Genomic DNA, 27,949 nt, shown 5'->3' on the forward strand with positions numbered 1-27,949 from the left:
CGTCATGAATGCAATCAACTTGTTTACTAAATATTCAACTCTTGCGCATATTTCGTAAAACCAATCAGTCGTAACGGTTTTCGAAGTAGGGTTCCGTAGGTAGTTTCAATTGAGGTCCCTCAATGTATCTTAGAGGTCACTAAACGTAGTGTCATGACACATATTCTTTCCAGGAAGGTTTTTATAGAGTTTGACAATATTAAGTAGATATAGATAACATCCAATTTTCATTACTATTGGTAAAGCTAAAATTTGTTTGCAAAATAAGTTGTTGACTTACGGCCAGTTTCAATAACCTATGTATCTATCTGTAGATTTGCCTACTAGAGATAGTATTTTGACGTAAGCTCCATACAAAATGTGTCAAAATTTTATCTACTATCTCTAGTAGGCAAATCTACAGATAGATAGGTTATTGAAACTGGCCGTTAGTATTTTCTAACTATATCATTCCATGCAAGATACGAATGCTTGAATCAAACTTGATACTAGGCATCCGTGCTACGACGGAGGAAAACCAACCAACCACTACTCCCGCCTAGGGTCATTCTTACTGACTAAAGCCGACCCTGTTCCTACTGCTGTTTTTCTAGCCGGAGCCACGGTAATCCTCTAGTCAGTCCGCAGCTCCGGAGAAATAGAACCGTAGATCTCTAACTCGAGTCAAACTTATGACTCAACAACACCAAAAACCAAACGCATACCTCTTAAGTCGTAAAAGTACAATCGTCAAACTCTTTCTTAACCACATTAAAATATTTTGTTTATTTTTACTTAAAATAAAATTAGCCCCGCCCACTCTCAGGAGGTCAAGCGAGGTCATCCGTGGGTTTTCTTTAAACAATTTAAACGATACGCTCAATTGATTCAATGATTGGTCACACACACATTGTCCCATGGGGGAGACGGGTACATTCTTTTTAATTTACAATAACGAGAATTTGTAAAGTATTTTAAGTTATTTTTGTTTGTGTTATGTTGTGGATTAAGTGACGTAAGAGTCATTTAATGATTACTTAAACTATTCCTTAGTGATGATTTTGTCCCGAAAACTATTGCTAAGCGCTGGCTTAAGTAATCATTAAAATTAAATGACTCTGACTGCGGTAGTGAGTGTTTTAATTTATAATTTGTGACTTATTTGTGGATCACTCATCATATTATTGAGTTTGATATTTTCTACCACTGAATGCCCGAGGTCAATCCGGGCTCGATTCCTTAGTCAGGTAATGAATTAGGTATAGTGCATGATGCTTTAGTTTTTATTTTCTCTGTAACAGCAAAGGTACAACGGAAATTGGGTAGTATTTAGTCCTGTGTATGACACAGTATCTAGTAGTAGTAATATAGTAATATCTCCCATTAACAAACTTTAAAGAGCGCTATTATATCAAAAATTACAGATATCAATAGACCCACAATTCCAATTACTATTATTAAAATTAACACTAGTTAAATCACTCCGTTTGTTTCTTCATTAAACCGTGTGGTCCATATTTCATTAAGTTTTATTAAAACTGTACAGTCGACAGCAGATCAAGCTATCCTTATCCATCAAAAAACTCCATACAATTTCCAACTGTATCACTTAAGATGTAGAGTCGTAAATCCAATGGGTGTACAAATGAGAGTTCATTGGATCAACTATGAGAAATCTCACAAGTTAACAGGATTGGGAATTAAAACAAATGTTTCGATGAATTAAGTTGAGAGAGAAAAAAAATGCCTTTTCGGCAAAGTCTTTGAGTTAATTAGTTATAGGGCTGTCCTGATTTGAGAAAGGGTTTATTTTTAAAGTTATTTTTCGTTTAGTGAACCTAAGCTATGTTTTTGGTTTAAAATATTTTTTTTTTGGTATAAGCCCGTAAATGAGTAGACGGATCACCTGATGGTAAGGAATCGTCGCCGCCCATAGGCACTTGAAACACCAAAGGCGTTACAAGTGCGTTGCCGGCTTTTTGAGGGTTAGGAATTTAAGGGTTGTTGGGAAATTGGGGATAGGGAAGATTGGGGGTAATTGGGCCTCCGGTAACGTCACTCACAGAACGCAAGCGTTATTTCACGTCAGCTTTACTAGAAGACAGACCGACCGACAGACATTTGTTTTTTTAAATTATTATATTTGATTTGACGTTCAAAGGTGGCTTCTCGGTCCATTTGAAATTAATTATTTTAATTTTAACTTTAACTTAAGTCAATCGAAATTTGTCCAGCAACTTAGGTACACAAAACACCCAAACTACATTTTCCTTCACTCATTCCTTTAATGCTTAGATATAAGTAATATCTAGCTCATCTTGGAAAACAGACACATTTATAAATAGACAAAGAACCAGTTCTCCACTATTTATCACGATGCAGGCTTGAAGTGGTAGATTAATAAATGACACGACTACGTGAGATGTGATTGACGGTAGAACGGCTCATGTATTTATGGCTTGATGATAAAATGCAGTATGTATTTATTGCATTTTTTTTTCGTTAATTAGACTAAAAAGGACATTGTATAGACCAAATTGGTGATATATTAAAGACGGGCCAAATTAAAAGTACCCTTAACCAAAGAGCATGCGTGAAAAGACTCACTGTTGATGAAGCGAATACAAAAATAGAACATACAACTTGATTTCTAAATACTTATTCTAGATTCATTCTCAGTTAAGCAAAAACAGAAATTAATGTCAAACTTTAAGAAATAATTAAATTCGAATTCAAATAAACAAAATATCGTATTTACCACCTTAAAAAACATAAATTTTCAATAAAATTTCAAAGCCAAAACTAAAAACAATCCTTCAAAAATAAATCTTCACCTAACGCGTCAACCCTATAACCCTATTCTCCGTCCCTCTCACACCCATCACACACTACATACACCCATCCCACTTCCCCAGTGACTGTTGCTCGGCGCCGCCAAAGGTCAGGTCATAACGTTTTGTTTTTTTTTTACTTTTTTTATGTTTTTTTTTTCATTTGTATATTTGTTAGTCCTGTTAATTGAGCATGTTAGTTAAAATAATGTTTAACCATAACTAATTGGTTTAGTTGGAGAGTTGTTATATTGAAAAATGTTCATCACAGTGGTACCACTTGGTGTAGTCAGATGGGATCAATGAAATACTTCTTTAACCTTGCCATGTGGTGATAGTAGTGTGGGAGAGGCATGCTTCGGCACGAATGGGCCGGCTCGACCGGAGTGATACCACGGCCTCACAGAAAATCGACGTGAAATAACGCTTGCGTTATATGAGTGAGGTTACTGGAGACCCAATTACCAATCGCCGAACAATCTTTAAATTTCTAACCCCTAAAAGGCCGGCGACGCATTTTTATCCATTTGGTGTTTCGCAGTAACACCTCTGGTGTTTTGGGCGGCGACTTTTGCTTACCATCAGGTGATCTGTCTGCTCGTATACCGGTTTATACCATAAAAAAGTAAAATTATAGATTTGTCACCTTACTTTCACTGCCCATAAGTGTCATAAAAGCGAAATTAAAGAAACATAAACTTAAACAAAATTTCATGTCACCAAAACTTTAAAAGCACTAACGCAATCAATCTTGAATCTATCCAAGTCCCTTAGACTTAAAAGATACAATCTAGAACGTAATTTTCTTGCTAAGTACACAGGGCACGTAAAACCACTGATCCGAGAAGCGAAGTTCATGGGAATGTATGGAAAAACCCATCAATAATGGGTGCCCCATAAAATGGTATTAAGTATTCATTAGACAATGTCCCGTCCCATGCTTCAATAACTCGTGGGTTCTACTTTACTTAAAATTTTTGTTTTTAAAGTCTGATGTGTATTTTGTTTTGATAAGGACGGCAAAACGGATCATCTGATGGTAAGCAATCGGGGTTGCCTATAGACACTCACACCAGAGTATGACAAGTGAATCGATAATTTATGTTTTTTTTTTTTTGAGGGGTCAATGTCATCCAATGTCTTCTCCCTTCTCCCGTCTTGGTTGATGCAAGAAAGAGTGTCAGACTCTTACTGACTAAAAACCACCCGGTTCCTACTTCTGTTTTTCGAGGCAGAGCCCCGGTAAACTCACTAGGTAGTCCCCAGCTCCGGATCAGGTATCAACCCTACTAGGCTACAGCCCCATTTGTGGTGGATAATCTATGTCCCATTTATGACCAATATTATCAGCCCCTGATAGTTTGTTGCTGATTTGTGAGTTTACCAAATTCTTAACGACTAGAAGACATAGTTTAAAAGGTTCAGTTTAGTAAGAGACCGCTGATACACCAGTCAGGATCTTAATCGCCAATGGCGCCCTCTATGAACCGCAAAAACGACTACCGTACTAAACTAACTAAGTTTTTTTTCACAATGACCTATTGTTGTGTTTAAAACTCGATGCAAATTCATCATAGAAAACAAACAATGATTAAAATAATCATCTGTAGATAGTGATCTGTTTAATTATAAGCTTTATAGTTAATTAATTAAAGTTTAAATTATATTGTCGACAGTTCGTATATGGCTTTGCGATAACCTCCTCTAATGATGATTATGAGTCGTGAATAAGTATAGTTGTCTAACATAACTTGTTTGGATGAGACTCTAGGTTCGATTCCGGGGTCAAAAACAATTCTTTTGTATATGTCTTTTTAGAAAATCTTTCGGATCTACTTACTCGAAACCATTGTGACTTTGATTTTTATAAAAGTCGGAAATGATATACTTTATGCAAAACCTAACATACTTAAAGTACTTCTAATGTTTCTTCTTAAGTTTTTAGGCTCCGTAAACCAGATTTATCCGAAGTTGTGCTTAGCTAACCGACTCGACCAATGAAGCAGGACGTAGGGACGGGGTGGTTTCAAGTCAATAAGAGTCTGACACTCCCTCTCATCTCACTGAAGAGTGGAGAAGCCTTTGGATGATTAACATTTCCTAAACTAGGCACCAAACCTAAAACCCTTAACAAAACTAATCAACTTGACAACAATTCTTTAATGACATCACAGAAAAGCCAACAAAACTTAGGGTCGGTTCACATCTAACGTAAAATACGTCGAGCGTATCATCGGTCGTACTGACGTATCATCGGTTGAGAACAGTCAACTGTTTTCCTATACATTTAACAGATAAATGTATAGAAAATTTTCAAGTATGGGGTAGCCATTTTTCCCCCTTTCGCAACCTCCGATTCCCCAACAATCCTTAAATTCCTAACCCCCAAAAGGCCAGCAACGCAGTTGTAACGCCTCTGGTGTTTCAAGTATCCATGGGCGGCGGCGATAGCTTACCATCAGGTGATCACAAAAAGAAACATGGTAGAGGTACTGGCGTTCCGCGACCGATGATACGCAACGCATATTCCCTCAGATATGAACCGACCCTACTCTATACTTACACACACATACATACCAACAGAATTATCATTTATCAATCAAGTGAAACAGAATGATTGCATAATTAATGATTTATTCCCTTTACAAGACATTGTCCTATGTTTTATTGAATTGTGAATGCAAAAAATAGGCGCCACGTCTCACTTAGACGAATAATTATAAACGTATAGGCAGAAATAGAGGGTAAAATGGTACAAACTAATTATTAGGTTTTTCTAGCTTTCTTTGTCTTCCTTTGTTATGTGAAAGGACTTGGTATTTTGTTTTATTGGAAAATTATTGCTGAGGAGTGTATGTGACTGTTTGTAGTTGCGGGGTTGATTTACCGGGTGGAGAAATGTAGGTTAGGGTTTTCGGTTTTGGGTATTGTGAACTCTGTGAGGTTTTGATTGGAGTTAAGATTTGTATGGTCCAGATTAACCTATAAAGAAGGCTTAGTAATATTTTACTCGACCGTTCTTTTAGCATGATATTTGTAATAGGAAGATGACTAATTTTAATTTTAATGTCCGTCTTATAGATTGACGGAATATTAAACACGTATTTTTTTAATTTTCTTACGGAAACAATTACTTTTGAAGATAATTATATCTAATTTTAAATATCGCGTGACATCACTTCTAGGTACATTTTATATTAGAAATTACTTTTGCTCCCAAACTCCTAAACTTCGAATCGTATTTCAGTATCTATTTCATAAATCTAGTGAGTTCTAGTGAGTTCTGAATCCAAGAACTGTCTAAAAAACAAATCAATTCACTTTAATGCATCAAAAATGTACAGTGTGGTCTACAATTTTATTACAGCAATCTCTAAAGTTCCAACAACGTTTGACCAATCCAAAAACCCAATACCTCCTCACTCAACAGTCTTCCTCCGAACCACTGACTCCAAACCACAGGTAAAACAACTTTCTTTTACAAACAGACACACAAGAGCATTGCATGATGTATGTAATCAAATCACACGGTGCCCATCGCGTGCCAACGGATTTACTTACAAAAATATAAAATTAGACACGGTTTCGAAACACCGTTATGACACGGGGTTTTTTTTTCGAAACCTATATTCTTCTCTTACGGGTTTTTGAGCACAAGTTTTGTGAGGTGAAAGAAAAGGTGGTCAATGTTATTATGGGATGAAATTATTTCATGTTAGTCTAGTGGTTGCAAGCGCGACTACCAAGATCTTGCTTTTAAAACACACAGAGAAAGGATAAAATGCATTGTTTTAAAAAGAAAATCATCCAATGACTTCTCTTGGGCGAGGCGAGAGGGAATGTCAGATTCTTACTGACTAAAAACCACACCGTTTTTACTTCTGTTCTTTGAGCCAGAGCCCCAGTAAACCCGCTAAGTAGTCCGCAGCTCCGGGTCAAAATGCTAAGTTGTGTTTATAATACGCGGATACATTCAATTTCGAGAATATTCCAATGGAGTTTTATACACCTCAAGACAAAGAGAAATCTAATCGATTTTAATACTCAATCGCAAGGAGAATTTACAACACCGATTTTCCAGAGATTTTATGTATCAAATATTAAAATCAAACGAATTTACTATAACTACACATTAAATCATAAAATCCATGTAAAGGACAGAACTTTACTATGCAATATTTTACTAGTATGACGTAAATCCGATCGGCCATTACCAGTCGATGCAATTAGTTCAAGGCGAGTCGCTCAAACTTGAGTTAGACACGATAGATACAGTTTTTGTTGTATACCATTTTCCTATAAAACTTTTAAAAGATTAACCCATCACGAAATGGAATATCATTAAAAAATCTTAAAGATTTGTCTTTAATTATAATCTTAAATCTTCTAGATTTTAAGTATTTTAAGTTTTTTCTACAATAATTTAAACAAATTCGTGTTTAGACAGACTGCGGACTGCATAGCGGGTTTTCCGGGGCTCCGACTCGAAAAGCAGGAGTAGGAACGGGATGGTTTTTAGTCAGTATGAGTCTGATATTCTCTCTCGCCTCGCCCAAGGTGAGAGAAGTCATTGGATGATTTTCTCTTCTAAAAAGTAAGTAGTTTTGGATAGATTTGTCATAGTACTATTTATTAAATCTTTTGTTGCACTGTGGCACAAATGAGTTCACAAAACTGTTATAAGGAAGCAAAATAAACTAAAGTTCAAGTGTAACTAATCTTTCAAGTACAATACATCCATAACCTAACCTAAAAACAACCCACAACTTTGACACATAACACAAAAACTACCCCAAAAACGCGACCCCAAAAAGCAATATTTCATAATCCCAATATCACACTAAAAAAATTATATAATACTCTAACCCCAACCGTAAATAATACAATGTTAATTTGCGCGGTAAATCAGTAAACATAGTCGCGTGCTTCAGGCGCCATTTTGGTTTTAACCTCATTGACAGCTTGCCGTAATGGCCGCCACAATAGAAAAGGGCGCGAAGAACGCTCATTGTTGTTTGTTAATCTTTTAACGTCATTGAATGACAAAAAAGTGGCTGATTAACATTTTCATGACAGTTTTTATAAAAGAAAGGCTCTGAAGTACAAACATTGATTGAATAAATTAGCTTTGTTTTTTATCTAAGAGTAATTGTATAAAGTTGAACATCAAGTCGTAGTATTGATTAATTGTTTTAATCTTATCATTCATCATCCTCATCATAGCATCAGCCAAATAACTACCAAGCGGGTATACCGGGGCTCCAGCTCGAAAAGCAGGAGTAAGAACGCGTTGGTTTTTAGTAATCTCAGAAAGTACATATAACTCGGAAAAAGTCACATTGGTACTTGCCGTTGGTAGGTTTCGAGACCGCACTCTCGTGCATAAGAAGCTAGCTTAAAACTACCGGGCCACCATGACATATACCACCACCACGCTCTTAGGTACCAAACTAAAATACGATACCCCAGTTAAAAAGCTGGTAAAATCTATAAACTAAGGGCATTCACTCGTAATTAAAAAAAACAACTACATATAGAATTATCTTTAAAAAAAAACGCAATAAAAAATGCCGCCATTAAAAGGGCTGTGTTATGTCCGACTGTAATGTTCAACAATGTCAAATGTCACATTGAGTTAGAATTTATGTCATTTTTTATGTCACTACGGATAGATTAGCTTTGAGGCTAGTTTTTACAGTACCTAATGTGGTGAACAAGGTAGCTTGCCTGATGGTAAGCTGTTATAGTAGCCTATGGGCATAAGCAACATCAATTTGTTGAGTAAATAATGGTGTTGTGTTTTTAATTGTAATTCTGTTTCGTTTTTTAATATGATTCGGCGGTAGGTATGATCTGAAATAACATATAGGTCACACTGGGTGAAGCCTGGTAAAAGCTAGTAACTACCAAATATAATAATACAATGATAATTCATACAAAGACGGTACAATAAAATCTAAAGTAAAATATTTATTTATTTACCGACTTCAATAAAAGGAGACTGCCTCATTGGTCGAATGGTCGCAAGTGCGGGTCGAGCAAAGTATTACTGGGTTTTTTTCAGTTTTTTGAAAATGTCTCAGTAGTAGCACGGAGTATGGAATTGTGCCTAGTAGGTTCACCCCCTATTACATGGCACTTGCGACACAAATGGTGAAAAGTGAGTATACATTGTGTAGCGGCATTACGTGTTTTAATGTGCAACTCTGCCTACCACTTCGGGGATAAATGGCGTGACGTTATTTAGTTTAGGTTTCAATAAAAGGAGGATGGTACCGGCTTTTAACCTATCAGTCGGTAGATAACCCATCAGTATAATAGAATTTTTTTCCTTTTTAGTCTTTTAAAGTCAGTTTTTTAAACGCATTTTTTTTTCTCTAGTACGGAAGCAACCCTGTATGAAAATCTTTAATTGCTGCACATAACATCCGATTAAGAACAAGCTTATGGCTAATTAGGATACTATCAGTGACATTTATAAGGCAGGTGGGTGAGCAGAACTCTACATAATCCATTGAATACATTGTATCGACTTTGTATGTCGGGTTTTAAAAAGAATTTCGCCCGCGGATATAATGATGTTGTACCTTTATTTACTGTGTAGGTCTAATTGTCATAAAGTGTAAGGTGTTGGGTTCGATTCTTGGTTCGAGTTGTTATTTTGTAAATTGGGAACTGAATTGTCTCGTTAGTAGAGTAGTTGTAACTGCAATGGTTGAACAATGGGTCTCAGATTCGATTCTCGAAACGGGCAAAGTGTTATTAAGAATTTTTTCCTATGCTACGAAGATGTAATAGTTAAGTTGTGAAACTATGTGACTGTTTCCACTGATACTAAGCTTTATAGCCATGCGAAGATGATGTTACTCGAGTATGCGATGTATCGATAGTAGGAAAGACATCCATTGCACGCATCTTTCCATCTTAGCCGAGTCCGTTTCCACCAGTGCCAAGCTATGTGTACCAATAAATACGACGGAAGCCAAACGCCTCCACAGCAACGTAGCATAGCACATTTCTAGTGGAAATGCACCGTAAAAGCCGTATCTGTGCAAAATAGTCTATATGCCCCAAATATCTTCAAAATCAGTCACCCCCACATCACATAAACATTCAACACTTTGAAAGCTTTACAGTACTGACTGCAGTTGACTGCACGGTTGGTGCGGTGGTTGAGCAACTGGCTGCCACGCAACGGGTAGCGGGTTCGATTCCCGCACGGAGCAACTCTTTGTGTGATCCACAAATTTTTGTTTCGGGTCTGGGTGTCATGTGTATGTGAACTTGTATGTTTGTAAACGCACCCACGACACAGGAGAAAATCCTAATGTGGGGCAACGTTTTTTTAAAAAAAAAAAAAAAAGAATTCGCAGAAAGAAACGGCTCCAATGGATACCACTCTTTAATCTCACGCAAATCTAAGTCCACTCACGCCATCTGTTTATAGTTTCTCGGAAACTACTGATGTCTATCTAGCATTTCTTTTGTTAAGACTAGATTGAATTGATAGCCTGCCTGTGCTTGTATTCTGGTGAAAAATTAAGGGCTCTGCTCAGATTTTTATCTAACACCAAGCTTCGTGGAGAGAAAATTGTGTAACAGTAAAAGTAATACATAACCATGGAGTTTCCTTCTTGCGTATTCTTCTCTATAAGCCGCATGGTGACGAGAAAGAAGAATACATTTATCAACAACTCTATTTATAATTTTTTTATAATGCGGTATCAGGTATCGTAAAAACCGTGGAAAGGACATACTTGACAGAAATCGGGCATCTTTGCTCTCTTATACATCTAAATCTTATAAGCCGCAATTCATAACCCGCTAAGCGTGGATATCGTATGTGGAACAAGCTTATGCCAACGACTTTGTTTTTTCGTGGGATTAAGAGGATACTATGTGCTATTCTAGAATAGAAGCTCGAGGCTCATAATCACCATACTCTACTCTGCTAGTCTCAATAGCAGCGCGACAATCGTGTGTCGCGGAATGCTGCTCATGAATAAAAGACTCTAGCATGGATAGAAACTAGTCGAGTTCCTCGTCAAAACTTAACTTGAATCATGTAGTTTATCCTCTACTAGCGACCCGCACCAGCTTCACATGGGTGCAATGATGACATATAATGCATGTATTTTACATGTAAACCTTCCTTTTGACAAAAAACCGCATCAAAATCCGTTGCGTAGTTTTAAAGATTTAAGCATACAAAGGGAAATAGGGACAGCGAAAGCGACTTTGGTGATAACTAACTAAACTGTCACATTCACACTACTATGCCTACCCCCAAGGTGAGAACTGAACCACAGTAGGTGACCGGTAACCAAGTATAAAGTTATAAATAAAAATAACACTTTACTTAAAACCAGTTGCTTGTGAAAAACCGACCGACTTATAAGAGAGTAGTTAGCATTTTGCCACGGCGACATGGCGTTCATAAATCATTTGTCAAATGTGCCATTTTGTCTGATTAACCTTAAAAGGATAACGCAGTAATTATGTGGGGTTGCTCCCGCGCAGCTAGGGATGTGGTACTACAAGTTGTAGGCTTAGTCGATTATTTGTTCGTGGTGTTTGTTATCGATTTGAGTATAGCCTTGTTTAAGCTAATTGTCTATTTGACTTTACGTTTAGTATGGTTTATTTTCTGTAAATAGGAGTATGTTAACTATGTAGTTGGGTATTCCTGTTGTATCTACTATTTATTATATGTAGTTCTATAGATTATTTTTTATTTACAAAAGAAAGGAAATCCAGAATAGTTCGTTCACAAATGTAATAAATTTGTAACAGTTAAGAATCAAATCAAACATCCATACAGTAACACAGTAATTTATATACACACACTACAAATCACAAAAAAATTACAAATGAACATCAACTATTAAAAAATCGACTACAAGAATCGAGAATCGACTAAGCGCATCACTACAAAAGTCGATTGAAACGTCTCTATAACGATCTAATAATGAAAGCTACTGTAGTGTGTCAATTTTATTCTTTAATTTCATTCAATTCTGGCAGATCATTAATTTTATAATAATGTCGGTACGTTTTTGTTAGTACGAGTCTGTCAGGGCCGTTAATAGAGAAATGTATGTCTGTTCATTAATTTATTTGTTGCTACGATTGAGGTTCGATGTCTGTTTGATGTTTGCGATGCTTCTGTTCGTTTTGGCATCTCATTAATGAGATTTTTTTTTGTTTCATTAATGATTTAAGTAAGAGTAGAAATGTCATTATCTACAGACGGCCTATGGACTTCTTCCACGTGAGAGATTACAGCTCTTTTTTCTAATTTCTATTTAAAATATTACGGATTCTTGGTCCGAGCCCTTGTCATACATTTAGATAGACAGCAGTTTAAAAGGTTTAGGATTTATCAGAATACACTGTTGTTAGGTCTCTAAAACACGTGGAGGCTTTAAGGTGACTCTAAAGACACCCATGGGATGAGTAGGGGGTAGTCACAAATTAGTTTTCCATTACGCGGCTTGACTTGGCAAAGATATTGGTTTTTATATCCCATGTATTACATAATAAAGTTCAAGTTTGCTATTAAACAAAAAAGCAGTAACACAGAACACTTTGCTCTAAAAATTAACTCTAAAGATATAGCATTTCATGTCTCATGTACATAGTTCATCATAAAGTTCAATTTTATTTTGCTATCAAACAAAGACAAAGTTCTTTAGTAAGATTTTTTTAGATCAAACCACACTAATACATATATTATACTATACTTTTTCTGCCCAAGAATTGTACCCAACACCTCTACCATGTTCACCATCGACCCCACACCAAACAACACAAGATAAAATCGACACCCAAAAAAAATCTTAAGATAAGCATCGCCACCGACAAAAAAAAAGGCGATTAGTACAATTTGTCATACGATAGAATTGACAAGTTAAACTCGATAACTGTTTGATTTCCATTGTCAAACTAATGTAAGCTACTGAATCAATAGTCGGTTGTATTTTGACGTTTTATCGGCCAACTAATAGCTGTCACTTGACATCTTCTTTCGACAATTGACATGTCATTTTGACATGCTTTGACACTTCAGTTTGTTTTGTGACGGTCTTGTTCTAAAAGGGGTTTTGGATTGGATGCATTTTTTATTGTTGGTGTAGTTTTTTAAATGTGTTTTTTTAAATAATAGACGGTTTTTTAGAGGGGAGAAAATCGTCCTACGTTTTCTCTTGCCTAGGGCGAGGCGAGAGGGAGTGTACCCCGCTACCCCGTTCCTACTCCTGCTTTTCGAGCCGGAGCCCCGGTAAACCCGCTAGGTAGAGAAGTTTTGTTTGTGGAATTGAAGTTGCTTTGCGGATTTTTACTTGTCTAGAAATTAGAGATTGAAAAATACTTGTAAAACATATTTTTAATGAGCATTGGTTATGGGTACAGTTTATTTTATTGTAGAGTTCTAAAGGGCGTCTTAAGGGACTACATTACACATTATCATTTAACAGAAACCGAGGTAGCGCTCTGCCACAAGTTTAAGGATTATTTCACAATGTCCGGATAGCCACTATGTATCAGATAACTTTGAATTATCACTTTAAAGTACGCACAATCTGTCACATAAGTGTATCAGGCTTATATGAAGGTGGTGAAATAGGCGTCTTATTATTACGATTTTTCGCTTATCAACTGACAAAAAGCACCCAAAACATCACCACAATTATTCCAACACACTAAAACACATATTTTCACCACTGTAACCAATATTACAGGTGTCGATAACTTAACAATAGATAATGATAACGATTTGAAAGATTTGAAACGGGTATTTACAGTATTAATCGATGCTTTGAAAGTAAAACAGCTATTACAAAAGGAAGGGTCATACATACATTATTGATTGGACGGCACCCAACAAGGCGAGGGTTTAAAATAGAAATTGAAGAAAAACGACTTAATATTTGTTTAACCCTTTTCGTTTGGGGTGAAAGTTTAGGAAAGATAGTAGAATATATAGAGGAAAACAGAGTTAAAAATCTCCAATTATTATAAGTTTGAAATCAGTGAGCAAGTGTGGTGATTAATGCTCAAACCTTCTCCGTGTGAGTTCCTCCTTTTGGTTAGTAGTGGCCACTTATAGGCTTTTGATGATATTGATGATAGTGAACATATATGTATTTGAGAAAGCCAAAGAGTTGATTTTGCTTGAAGAAGAAGTAAAATTGTGTGAAGGCAACATAGCTTTGCGAAAAGGTGAAAGGGAGTTTCAAAAAGTCTCTCTTAAGGGAGCTTTTGTACTTAGCATTGGTGATAAAACTAATTTTTAAAGGCAGAGAAAGGCCTAGATAATGAAATAGCAGACTGCCGTAACTAAAGCCAAAGTTATTGCAAATGACACCACAAGAAGTTCCAAGTTCAATATCCAGTACAGCAAAGGTCAAAAGGCTATTCAACTTTTAACTAATCCATCCGTTAGTCCGTTCATTCTCCTAAACCCTTAATAATATTTCTATCGTAAATTTAGTACCATACAGCGATAGATGAATGCGAGAATGGTCAATTAAAAAGATCCGTAGTTCAAGTTGAGCCGGTGTTTTTAACTTTTAATTGCCGCTATAAAAAACTACATGATATTACTCGTGAAATTGTGTTGTATCTTAATTTTTTTTTTTTTTTTTTTTTTTTATTGTTAAATAGGACGACGTTTGGCCGCTATCTCACCTGATGGTAAGTGATGATGTGGCCTACGATGGAGCACGTCTGCCCATTAGCAACCTATTCACTCGGGCTTTGAAGACACCCAGGTTATACCCATCAGGAAACACAGACTCCGGCAAGGAGTTCCACTCCCTAGCAGTTCGCACAAGGAAGCTTGAAGCGAAGCGCTTCGTGCGTGTGGGTGGGATATCCACCATGAATCGGTGACGCCTCGCCGATTGTCTTGTGGTTCGATGATGGAAAGGACTAGGAGGAATCAAGTTGTGCAATTCCCCCGCACACTCTCCGAAATGTATCCGGTAAAAAACGGAAAGGCTTGCGACCTTGCGCCTGTGTTCAAGGCTTTGAAGCCGGGCCTCCACGAGCGCATCATCGTTGATGAGCTTCTTGGCACGCCTTTCAATGTGTTCGAGCGCATCCAGCTGGCATTTAGCCGAGCCGTCCCAAAGGTGAGAACAGTACTCCACACATGACCGAACCTGCGCTTGGTACAGGCTCAGCAGTTGCTCTGGTGTGAAGTACCGTCTCACCTTCGAGAGGATACCCAATTTCCTACCAGCCAGATGCGCCTTCGACTCTATATATGAGCCGAAGTTTAGCGTTGGCGATAGAGTTACGCCAAGAAGCTCTAGATGATCCGATACTGGAACAGATACATTTCGGAAAGTAGGAGCCAGCGGAAATTGACTCCGTTTGGCGGAGAATAGACACGCCTGGGTTTTGGTAGCGTTGAACTTGACCAAGTTGGCGTCTCCCCAATCGGAGACCGCCTTCAAGGACGAGTTCAACCGTTCGACCATGGATTCTCTTAGACTCTGGATCTGTGTTCCGCTAGTCCGCGCATCGGACACATACCTTTCAACAACTGTGCTGTCATCTGCATACCCAAAGATACCGGGCTTAAGCAGGTCGTTGATGTGCAGCAAAAAGAGCGTTGCTGAAAGTACTGACCCCTGAGGAACTCCGGCGTTGATGCCAAATTGGTCAGACGAGCAGCCATCGATGACTACTCGAATTGACCGATCCCTCAGGAAGTCTGCAATCCATTTGCACAGATCAGCGGGAAGTCCATATGCAGGAAGCTTGCCGATAAGGCTGTCGTGCCACACCCTATCAAAGGCCTTTGATATATCGAGCGAGACCGCTAATGCCTCCCCGTGCTTCTCGATGGCCTCGCTCCAGATGTGAGTGGCATACGCAAGAAGGTCCCCAGTAGATCGGTTGCGGCGAAACCCATATTGCCGATCGCTGAGGAGGTCGTTACCTTCAAGGTATGCCAGGAGCCTGTTGTTAAGTACACGTTCCATACTCTTGCAGAGTATGGACGTGACCGAGATAGGTCGGTAATTATTAGGGTCGGCACGACTACCTTTTTTGGGCACAGGCTGCACGTTGGCCAGCTTCCATGCAACCGGCACTTGACCCGTCTCCAAGGAAAGGCGAAACAGACGTGTCAGGACTGGAGACAACTCAGGCGCACAGGTTTTTAAAACTACGGCTGGGATTCCGTCGGGTCCACTGGCCTTGTTCACGTCGAGATTACGCAACGTCTTATACACCTCCTTCTGTCGGATGCGAATTTTGGACATTTTCGTCTCGCATACGTTATGTAGAGAAGGAGGTATAGCGCCACCAGTATCAAGACGTGAAGACTCCGCAAATAGAGAAGCAAACAAGTTCGCTTTCTCTACTGCGGTGTGAGCCAGCGTCCCGTCAGACCCCAGGAGAGGCGGTAGTGAAGGGCGGCAGAAGTTCGATTCAACCGCCTTGGCCAGGGACCAGAACGCTTTACTGCCCGCTGGGTAGGAAGCCAGTTTGTTCCCTATTCGGCCAATGTGGTTGAACCGAGCCATCCGCAATGCCTTTTAATATTTTTGTTGATTGAAGGACTTATATGTTAATTGGTATCAAATATATGATATTTTTTTCCAAATACTGCCAAGCTAACGGTAGATTTGGTGCTGCGTTGTTTTTTGTGGTTGGTACCTTAAACATTTTTGGCTTAATTCCGGGATAGTACAAAATGTTTATGAGATTGTTAAGTTTGTAAGTAGTACCTATCATGAAGTTTAGTATTTTGTATGTAGTCAAAGTCAAAGTCCAAGTCAAATCATTTATTTCAATAAGACCATAAATAAGTAGGTACTTTTGAAATAACAACAAATAAAGAAATAATATTCTGTCAGTCTGTTGGTCAGTGAAGCTAGATGCTCGTTCCAAAGTGTAGCCATAGATTGATTTAAATCATTGATGATGAATTGTTTCTAGTCCTAACCGACGGTAACTATTTATAACGCAGTAGAAACGGATCACATAAAGAATCATTTACAAATCCACTTGAAGTCTAGTAGGCTGATTTTCTTCACACACTGTTTCTAAGTGAATTACAACAATAGGTACAACACCGATCATCAATACATAAACAATCAGAAGATGCAGAAATAAGATATTAAATTCAATAATCCCATAATACAACAACCACACATAAAAAGTAAAGAATAGAAAAACAGAAATAAGACAGACACAAGACAACATCTCCTAGATCAACAACTCTCTAATAAACTAAGAAAGAATCAATAAATAAATCGAGTAACACCGACAGACAATGCAACAAGTCGACACAGAATAGACGACAAGGAAAATACAGTAAATAAATCATCGAGCTGTTGTTAATCTTGAAGTAATTACATTGATCATAGCGTGATGATTGATAAGTAACCTTAGACTTACTGATTTATACAACACTAACTTTGAATAACGTCTTTGCTTGTTATTTAGCTCATGTCTTTCTATGTGCTTCTAAAACTATCTATCAACTGTGAATGAGGTTAGCGGAGACCCAATTACCCCAAATTTCCAATCCCCGATTTCCTAACAACCTCTAAATTCCTAACCCTCAAAAGGCCGGCAACGCACTTGTAATGCTTCTGGTGTTTCGAGTGTCCATGGGCGGCGGCGAGTGCTTACCATTAGGTACAGGTATACATCTGCTCGTTTACCGGCTTATACCATAAAAAAATTAAGTCTTGATTTTTGACATTAGTGTTCAATCCAGAGATAACTCTCTAGATACAAAAAAACATACCAGAAAATTTGCTCCAAAGCAACGTCAAAGAACGACAAACAAACAAACACATTTTTGACAATATTAAGTAAGGATATTAATTGTAGTATAGACTAGATTATTATATTAGTTTCAAGATATAATAACAGATGTAGCTATAATGCAAAATTAATCATTAACGCTTGACATTTCTGGGTTGATACGAATTAACCTATTTGTGATGACTAGGTAGATACGTCATTTGAAATATCGTATCATTCAATAGAATGCACGGTTAGCGCAGTGACTTGGCCTCTGACCGCCATACTGTATAGCGTGCGTCCGCAAAGACTGAGCCAAAGTTTGGGTGTATGAATGTATGTACATGTGTTTGTAAATGCTACTCAAAATGTGTGAAGACAGTCATCAGGGGACAATCCTTGACAGTCTACTGCTGGAATATGAAGCTCCTCTGCATAAGAGGGTTGTTTTTGTGATGGGGGAAAGTCATCCAATGACTTCTCTCGGCTAAATATCACCCCGCTCCTACGCCTGCTTTTCGAACCGGAGCTCCGGTAAACACGCTAGGCAGTCCACAACTCCGGACATAAGAGGGTTTACGATTATTTCTACTATTAGCAGTAGTTTTATCAGACAGCGCTGCTGTTCGGACTTTGTCAAATCTGTAGTTAGCTCTTATAGCACCTATAGTAAGGGAAGAGGTGGTAACAAAATAATGCATTCTACTGTGTCCTCATCACACGGGCTTTTAGCCAACAAAATCAGAATCCTTCAATATATATATTTAATCGAAATATATATTTAATCAAAATTTCGAATCATAAGACTTGTGAAACAAGTCCTTAACTTGTTTCACAATCTCTGGATAGCCGCTATGTATCAGATAAATTTGAACAAAAAAGTTAATTTGTATGCACTATCTGTCACATACGTTTATCGGGCACTTATATAAATGTAGTGAAACAGGCGCTAAAGAAAACTAACCTCATATTCAATTTAAAATGCTTACAAACGTCTAAATCATAGAACATTAAAAATGTTACAATAAAAATCATATTTCGGGCGCAATGCTTCATTCAAAGCGTCTGTCAGTCTGTTACACTTCATATCGCTTTCAAAACACCCTGTCTGCACTCTGATCTCCCGCGGAGCAACACAGGTATCTACAGAAACGTAGACATTACCAACACTACATTTTTTATCAACAATTTCTATTTCATAAAAGTCTTTGCCAAAAGAGATGGGCAAAAAATTTGCGATCATTTTGTTGAGTGAATTTTTGACGAGAGAAATGGGCATAAGATTCTGGTGAAATGTTCTTTATGAAATTAAATTTGAAATGTTTGGAAGTATTTTTAATAAAGTTTATTTAAATGTAGATCATGGTGAGTAATAAGCTTCAATAGATGAAGTAGGTACGAACAATTAATTTAAATAGCATAAATTGTGAGAATGTTCTAAAACTTTGCCGTTTTACTATCAGACTGGTCTGACAGTCAACTTTAAGGTACAAATACGACACAGAAATGAAATAGAATAGAAATAGGATGTATCTAGAATAACACTTAGGCTATTTTTGATCCCGATAATGTAGTCATTTGCTGACTTAATTACATTTTTGCCGATCAAAAGTGCATCGGTTAGTGGTAATGAAATAAATGAGCGGAAGACTTTTCGAAAGCTGATTTAGTTTCCAAGTCATTAATAAAACGGATTCGGAATGAACGAAATCGGACATCGGAATCATTTGACTGACGGACTGACATACAATTGTATATTGACGTTTCAATAACACCTGTGTATGAATCGATTTAAATAATCGCTTTGAATATAACAGTGATTGTACAGAGACAACATATGTTTGGAATAGCAGGATTTTGCCCTTTAATCAAAAGCAAGAAAATCTTTGGCGTACACGGAGATTAACTTTCGCAAAAAAGATACTATTTGTTAAATATTAGGTGAGTCCACTCTCCTTTTATCATCTTTAAGTACAGTAAAATAAGCGCATATATGTATATTCAAATAGATACAGGTTTTTATCGAATAATTGCCCAAATTTTTTCCCATAATAACTGACTTTTTCTGGCGTACTCTGAGACAATTAATGATTTCTTAAACTATTCCTAATTACTAAGATTTTGTATCAAAAAGCTAAAGACTGAGTTAAGTAACGATTTAATTACTTTAAATACGGCAGTTTGACCAAAATCCAAATTCATCACACAATTTTTAATGCAGATATTTCTCCTACACATCAAAATGAAATATAATAAGGACCTATTCATTCAGACATACTCACATATACGTTTATTGATGTTAAGAGGCAAGGGTTAGCGCCGAATGAATCTACAATCGACAATATGGGAGTTCCCTTTGAGATGAAAGTGGCCGGCGCGATTCCGTGAACGATGAATCCCCAAAGAGATTAAAAAAACGATGGAGTCACAGTCTTGAGAACAAAGTTGTGTGTGAATCATGTTAGTCTGGACGACTTCGATTCTTGTGAATTGAATGGTCTTAGTAGCTTTATAGGTCTATCTGCCGCACTCAGAGTCATTTAATGGTTACTTAATCCAGTCCTTAGCAATTGTTTTTAGAACAAAATCGTAACTAAGGAACAGTTTAAGTAATAATTAAATGTCTCTGAGTGCGGTGGTATGTCTAGTAGGAAACAAATGGACTGATTTTAATGGTGATGGTAATGAACCGTATTTATTTGGGAAAGGCTGTTTCAGGGTTTTCAAAAAGTGATATAATAAAGAATTAAGAAGCAATGGATTAAAACAATTTAATAGCCAAAATTCCTTAACACATTGAACGCCGTGGTGGTCACCGGTGACCGACGTTAGCGGAGGATTTGCCTTCAACAGTTTTCTATTGGCAGTCAAAGACTTAAATGCAATATACCTTTAGTGGAAATAGATATTCGGATAAACATCCCTTGGGAAGGTACTGGTGTGATGTTAAATAAAGGCGTGTTTGGGATATGCTTTTGATTTATAAGATATACGCCTCTATTTTTTGTTTTAGCATTTTAATTTTTGTTGGCTGTGGATATGACAAATCGAATTAGAAAAGGAGTGGGATAGTTTGATAAATGATCAAATGAAATGATGACGAATAGGTAAGTTTTGACAAACGATGGGAAATTCAAATTGAGAGAAGTCTACATATAGACTTTCTTTTAGTTTGATAATGTCAATGGTAATATTTTTTGGGAGACTAGACATTGATAGAATACCTATATAGAAATTTTCTTAAAAAAACTTTTTAGTCCTAAAACATTGTTCTTTTAAAAAAAAAAAGTTTTTTAAAACGTTTAAAGTCCATTTCGGACCCCTAGCGCAGTTGCGTAAGGGACCTTGCTAGAGCGTTCGGTTCGAAAATTGTCTAAGTGAAAGTCTAAAAGAAAATTATCGTAAAATTTTCCAATTTTCAACTTCATTCATTCACTGTTGCAGAAATGGATTCTAATAAGCGTCTTATTAGGCCTAAATTAAATTGCAATAAAATGATAGTTTTCGCGAAAAATATTTCAAAAACTATCCCTACGGATCCTCTTTCTAATATTATTGGATATTTGACCACAAGTTTTGGTGTCCGAATATTTTTTCATCCATTTTTTAGATTTTTTTCCTAGGAAGCTAACTTTATTAAGTCATGTGTAACTTTTATGGGTTTTATAAACTTAAGTAGAGTTAGGACAACTTAAATATAAGTACTTACGGTTTGTGTTGTAATCACGCAAAATAACAAAGCATCACTTTTTCACAAATCTCTTCGAACACCACAAAAAAATGTCACACAACTTCCTTTTATCTTTAGTTTTTAATCTTTTATCTTTATAACACTTGTCTTTTCTCGCACTGGTCCTTCACTTTACTTTAGAAAAACTTCAGAAAACAGTTGATCGGTCGAATTTGAAATTTGAAACGAAACTTTGAGAAATTTTCGAAAATTCGTAACGGATTTGGCGCAACACTAGAGAAGTGACCGTAGCAATCAAATTTATTATTGCCAGCAATTAGAAAGAACAGGACAGAATGATAATTGCTTATCAATTAACGATCCATGCATTACGATTCAGCAATTATGGAGCACGTGGCATCATTTTCCAATTTTATTTCGTCGATAGTCGATTAGAATTTTCGCCGCGATTCTCTTATTACGTCACCGATGTCATTTTTAATCACAACACTGGCTCTTGTATCGAGTCAAAACGAATCGTTATATTCGTAGAGTTTAACTATAGAAAATCACTGGCGATCACCTCACACTAAACACGAATGATAACAGTCATCAAGTTTCGAAAAAACCGAATCGTCACTGGCTTCAAAAAAAAAACACGGTCGCCGACGCACACAAGCACAAAATTCTGTCCAATTAAAGATAATGTTTGTGGATATTTTAATAGCGTACCCCTCCGAAGAAACCCGACACAACCAACTCCTGTTGGATTTAAGCACTTAATGATCGGTTGGGGGAAATTGTGCGAGAAACGAACGGCCCAGCGTAGCTCCGTCTCGCTCTAAATAGTTCCTCAAACAGCCACATGTATAGGACTCATGGCGCTAGCATCGCTTTGAAGGCGTGGCCAAATCCGAGGCGGTATTTTACAAAGGAGGAGCTGGAATTTGATTGGTTGGCGTTTGTGGCGCGATTTTTTTCGTTCGTACGTGCAGTGAGCGCGGGTTGGCAATGTGAGATCGATCGTCGGCGCCAGGGTTACTATTATGTGTTTTTTATGGGTATTTTTTGGCGGTGTTCTGTGCTTTGGTAACCTGTTACAGTGGCCACGCCCAGCCGGCTTCGCGGGCACGATGAGACAGAGACGCACCAGCTATCAATCGGGCTTCAAGCCGTAGGGTTTTTTTTTAAAGTGTGGTTTTATTATATTTTTTTCTGTAATATTTCGTGAGTGTTTGACTCTGTGCTGTGTCGGTTTGAATGTCATTGTGTTCCAAATTCGCATTGCGTCGGTTCGTTATCATTACTTTTTTTTAGTTTAGTCGAGTCTTAGTGTTGTACTGATTTTGTTTACCGGTTTTCTTGATTTTTTTTAGGTTAGAGTTGTACCTATGTTTGTATGTTGGTTTTATGTTAATAGGTAGGTATTTAGTTTTCTATCTATGTATGTATTGACGATGTATAGTATTTAAATATCAGATTTCCTTTCTTCTGAATACAAGTTACCAGAAGATATTTTTTGAAGAAAAGCGTAGGTCTCCATCCAACCTAAAAAAATCTAAATTTTAACATCCTTACCTAAGTACCTATTTACTATTATATTTGATAAAAAATTCAATCACAACCACCTAACTGTTATTACAAAAATTTAATATTACACAAAACAATTTTGTGCTTGACTGTACTTGCATAAGAAAGTACCTAACTTTGCCTGTATCTTATGTACTTTACTACATAACAGTACAGAACTATATGGAGCTATTTTTAAATTGTTTTAGTTATATACATAGATAATCGGTAAGCTGCATAGTGACTGTAGTGCCGCATACGCTTGTCACCAACCCTACTCTTCCCGCGGGTGATTTAACAGCCGAAATACGTAATAACGAACTTCAATACAATATTTTTGTATTAAGTTAAAAAACTGTATTGTTGACATTAGCTGTACGAAGTTTCTTTAAAAAATGTGACCAAAGTAAAAAGTGTGGGAAAGCCATGCTTCGGCATGAATGGGCCGGCTCGACCGGAGTGATACCGCGGCCTCACAAAAATCCGACGTGCTTGCGCTGTGTTTCGTTGTGTGAGTGAGGTTACTGGAAACCCCATTACAGGAAGAGGTTCCTAATCTTACCAATCCCCGATTACCAACCACCCAACCCTTAAATTTCTAACCCCCAAAAGGCCGGCAACCCACTTGTAACGCCTCTAGTGTTTCGGGTGTCCATGTGCGGCGGCGATAGCTTACCATCAGTTGATCCGTCTGCTCGTTTACCGGGTTATACTCGTACCTATCATAAAAGATCAATTCAGAGACTTTGAGTTCAAACCGTGTAAAAGGCAGCACCCAAAAATTATAGAATACGAACTTAACTTAGACGAAGTGCCCTTAGCGGTTTTTGGACAACTGGACGCTCCATGTAAATACTTTTTTTTATGGGGAAATATCATCCAATGACTTCTCCCGCCTTGGGTGAGGCGGGAGGGAGTGTCAGACTCTTACTGACTAAAAACCACCCCGTTTCTACTTCTGCTTTTCGAGCCGGAGTCCCGGTAAACCCACTAGGTAGTCCGCAGCTCCGGATCAGGCCCATGTAAATACTTACGCTTATGATTCAGTTGGTTCAATCTGTGCAAAAACATCACATTAACAGCCTATTTGCATACCAAGTTGAGAGGCTAATTGATCTAAGAGATTTTTTTTGCGATGTTAAGTTATATACATTATTCGATGGAGGAAAATTCGGTGATTCCAAATATGAGAGCGTTACTGCCTAGTCTTTGCTCGGATCGAAATTAATAAACGATCGTAATACGTTTGAGTTATAAGTCAAATTGTCTTACTACTGATTTCAATTCAAAATACATATTTAGATTATGATCTATTTTTGAAGTTTTATATAGTTTCTATCAAAAATTTTGATACATTCAAAGATGTTGGACTAACGCCCGAATACTAAAATGCTACTCAATTTTAAGTTGTACTTAAATCTTGTGCTATCTCTGTCAATGTATTATAAAGAATTTATGGAGACAGAACTACTTTTGAGAGCGTTTTAAAATTGAGTAGCGTTTGAGTATTCGGACATAAGATCGGTTATTTAAATTGGCATTTAATCGATCTCATTTTGTGACAAAAGCTCCAGACAATTACTAAAGTCAAAAATCGATCTAAAAAGCCAAAAACTTTCAATCGGTGTCTAATGAATTAGCGGTAGGTACTAAGTACCTAGGTGGTACGATTTTAGGTTAAGTAGGGTTATATGCGGTGATAAACTTAATAAACATACTTTAGAATAAGTCTAATAAAAAAGGAAGATATCGTAACGGGTGTCAATAAATTTTATAGTTTTCTAAATTCTACGTGACTCAAGTGATCTAATGCTATGTAAATCTTTTTCCCAAAAAATAGATAGATTATCAGGTCAAAACCTTAAGGGTCAAAGATAAGCTAAGAATTTTAACAGTGCTTAATAATATTAGCCCTCAAATTAGACAGTTTGATTTAATTTATTTCTTATTTATTTTGTTTAATATTTTTAACTTAAAAACAATCAAAATCTCTTTCGTTTTACCCGACGCGATGACAGAATCCAAGACCTTTATGCTTAATTCATTAATGTGAATTATTTTAATTCTCAAATCTCGCATTTTTTTTTAAACATTGATATTTAGTACGTATCATGTATTTGTATAAACACATCCCCATTTACACGCTATTCACAAAAGTGTATATTAAACAAAAAAAAAAAACATAAATTAAAATAATAAATCCATACCAACAAATAAAATACCTACCAACCATTTCCAACTGTCACAATATTGAGATATGTCAATGTCAGTTTGACAGTTTAGACGTACGTTACACAAGACTTGGAACATCGTTATTGCATCGATAAATTTTAATACATTTCTCGGAAATCTAACTATTTGACCTGAGTTTAAACTAGGGCGGTGCATTTGACTGTCGATTCGTGAATTTTTAATAAGTTTTGTAACAGATTACTACTTGTAGTTTGACTAAGGTGCACTTTAAATTAGATATATCAATGTTTTATTAGTTTTATTGTGATAGGACACACTTATTATCTAACACATGGTTTGTTTTCTGTACTCTCATTATTTTTTTACCATTAACATATTAAACGCCGTGGTGGTCACCGGTGACCGACGTTAGCGGAGGATTTGCCTTCAACAGTTTTCTATTGGCAGTCAAAGACTTAACAACGTCTCTAGGAGGCTCATAGTCTAAGACTATGAGTAATTACTTATAATTAAGTACTTATAATTATATGTATGAGTCTAAGCCTTTTTTGCATAAGAGGATTTGTAGTAATCTCCACCTTTATAGGCGGATTTAGATATCGCAGTATTCTGGTTTATCAGCAAGCACTGCTGCTCGGTCTCTTCTGTCAAATTAATGTAGGATCCCTCTTTGACTCTTACGGCCGCGAGTGTGAATAATGAAAAATGTCTTCTAGTCGTGAAAGTACTGTCATTGTGGCCTGGAGGTTTAAGCGCCCGCTTCTCATACGTGAGGGTGCGGCTTCAGAATCTACCAACGTCAACTACCAATGTAACTTTTTCCAAATTATATGTACTTTCTAAGATAATTTAAACACCACTAATAAACGGTGAAGGAAAATATCGTGAGGAAACCTAGCAAATCCGTGTGCAAAGCGTGGTGATTAATGCCCAAACCTTCTTCATGTGAGAAGAGGCCTTTGGTTAGCAGTGGCCACTTAAAGGCTATTGTTTAATGTGATGTGATGTCTATTCTACTCTGCCATGTACGCTCTACTAGCACCTTAACTAAAATTTATAGCATAACACTACTACCTACCCCTTAAGGAATAAAAGCGTTTCCTGTTGTCTTAAACAAGCTATTATTAAAGGCATTAATTACATGCCTGCTAGTGACATAAACGGTTTAGGATAATGTTATAAATAATACCAACATTGAAGAATTTGTATGAATTATTTATAAGAGTTTTCTTGCCAGCTGTATGTAGCTATTGTCATTTTTTTCTGTTGTTTTTTTGAAATTACTAAATACCTTTTTATGGAATCGAGCAGACGTATCACCTGATGGTAGGCAATAGCCGCCGCCCATGGACACGTGAAACACCATAGGTGTTACAAGTGTGTTGCCGGCCTTTTGGGGGTTAGGAATTTAAGGATGGTTGGGGAATCGGGGATTGGGAAAATGGGAAATTAGGCCTCCGGTAACCCGGTAACCTCAGTCACGAAACGAAACACAACGCAAGCGTCGGTTTTCTGTGAGGCTGTGGTATTACTCCGGTCGAACCGACCCATTCGTGCCGAAGCATGGCTCTCCCACACTTCACTACCTAATTTTGTCGTCCTTGTCTTAAAAAACAACACGCCGCAATATAATATCTATCATTGCATTTCCGACCCGGAGCTGCGGGCTTTGGCTCGAAAAGCAGGACTAGTAACGGGGTAGTTTTTACTCAGCAAGTCTAACATTCTCACCCTCGCCTCGCACAAAGCGAAAGAAGTCATTGGATGAATTTACCTCTTTAAAAAAATAATATTGCATTTGGTTTTTTAAAGTCATTTTATTCTTCTCGCTTGCCCTCATCTCAAGTAACACTATAGTCAGTGTACCATTTTTTCTGAAATTATTAACCAAAAATTACTCAATAACACTTAGCTCAAGTTGCCTAAAGTCACCCAATAACACTTTACTCAACTCAAATCAAAATCCCAAAATAATACTCAACCATCTTGAAATAATATTTCTAACAGAAATTCTCTAACATCATAATATAAAACAAGCTCGATTACAAATTAAAATTAAGTGGCCCGTATGACATAACAAAACTGTCAATCGGTAGCCATTTTGTCTTCATTAGCGCTTGTCGACACTAAACGCTATTAATAGGTAATTCGATCAATTATGGCCGCCCTGTCAACTTTACAAAATGGCCGTTCATAAATCGCGCCAAAATTTTTAACACGTATTTTTTATTCGATGTAATTATTGTTATTTATTGCTTAAATATAATATATGTAGGTATGATGTTGGAATTTTAATATTCAATTAGCTTGTGTTTAATTGAATTATACAGTGGTTTTTAATTGAGTTATATTAATACCTACTGATTTATTATTTTGGCTAGTTAGCGTAAAATCTTAAGTGTTTATTGGTAAAGTTATAAAAAGAATAACTAAAGAAAAATTTACGTGTTAATCCTCGTTCCGTGAAACGACTGCAGGGTAGAACAGATTTGTCACTACCCTGTTTCTTCCAACGGGTATCATCCTCATAGACAACTCAGGGGTTACAGTTTTCTTTTTAAAGAGAGAGAATCATTCAATGACTCCCGCCTTAGGTGAGGCAAGAGAGAATGTCAGACTCTTACTAACTAAAAACCACCCCGTTCTTACTCCTGCTTTTCAAGCCGGAGCCCCGATAACCCGCTAGATAGTCCGTAGCTTCTAATAGGCCGTAACTATATTATTGTATGCCAATAATTTCAAAAATACGTACGTTGCCCCTTATTGGCGTGTCACATAACTAATCTAACTAACGAATTTTGTAATTATGATGATTTTGATACTATTTATATACAATGTGATAGGGGCGAGACTTCTAACCCGTTGAGGCTGAATTCTACATCAAATTTTATCGACAAAAGTCGGGGGTCGAAGGGGTCGAATCGGGTGTTTCCGTTTT

General features: G+C 37.0%; 1 protein-coding gene across 3 annotated transcripts in view; it reads right to left on the minus strand.

Annotated features, from left to right (window-relative positions):
• The window catches only part of LOC118279840 (homeotic protein distal-less), a 126,619-nt gene extending 104,585 nt beyond the window's left edge, over positions 1 to 22,034 (minus strand). For all 3 annotated transcript variants that reach the window (XM_050702403.1, XM_050702400.1, XM_050702402.1), the window contains exon 1: positions 21,289 to 22,034. The gene's annotated coding sequence lies outside the window, so the exon portion shown is untranslated. The remainder of the gene's footprint in view (positions 1 to 21,288) is intronic.
• Between the last annotated feature and the right edge of the window lie 5,915 nt (positions 22,035 to 27,949).

The sequence above is a fragment of the Spodoptera frugiperda genome, chromosome 22, assembly GCF_023101765.2.
Source record: "Spodoptera frugiperda isolate SF20-4 chromosome 22, AGI-APGP_CSIRO_Sfru_2.0, whole genome shotgun sequence".
Lineage (NCBI taxonomy): Eukaryota > Metazoa > Arthropoda > Insecta > Lepidoptera > Noctuidae > Spodoptera > Spodoptera frugiperda.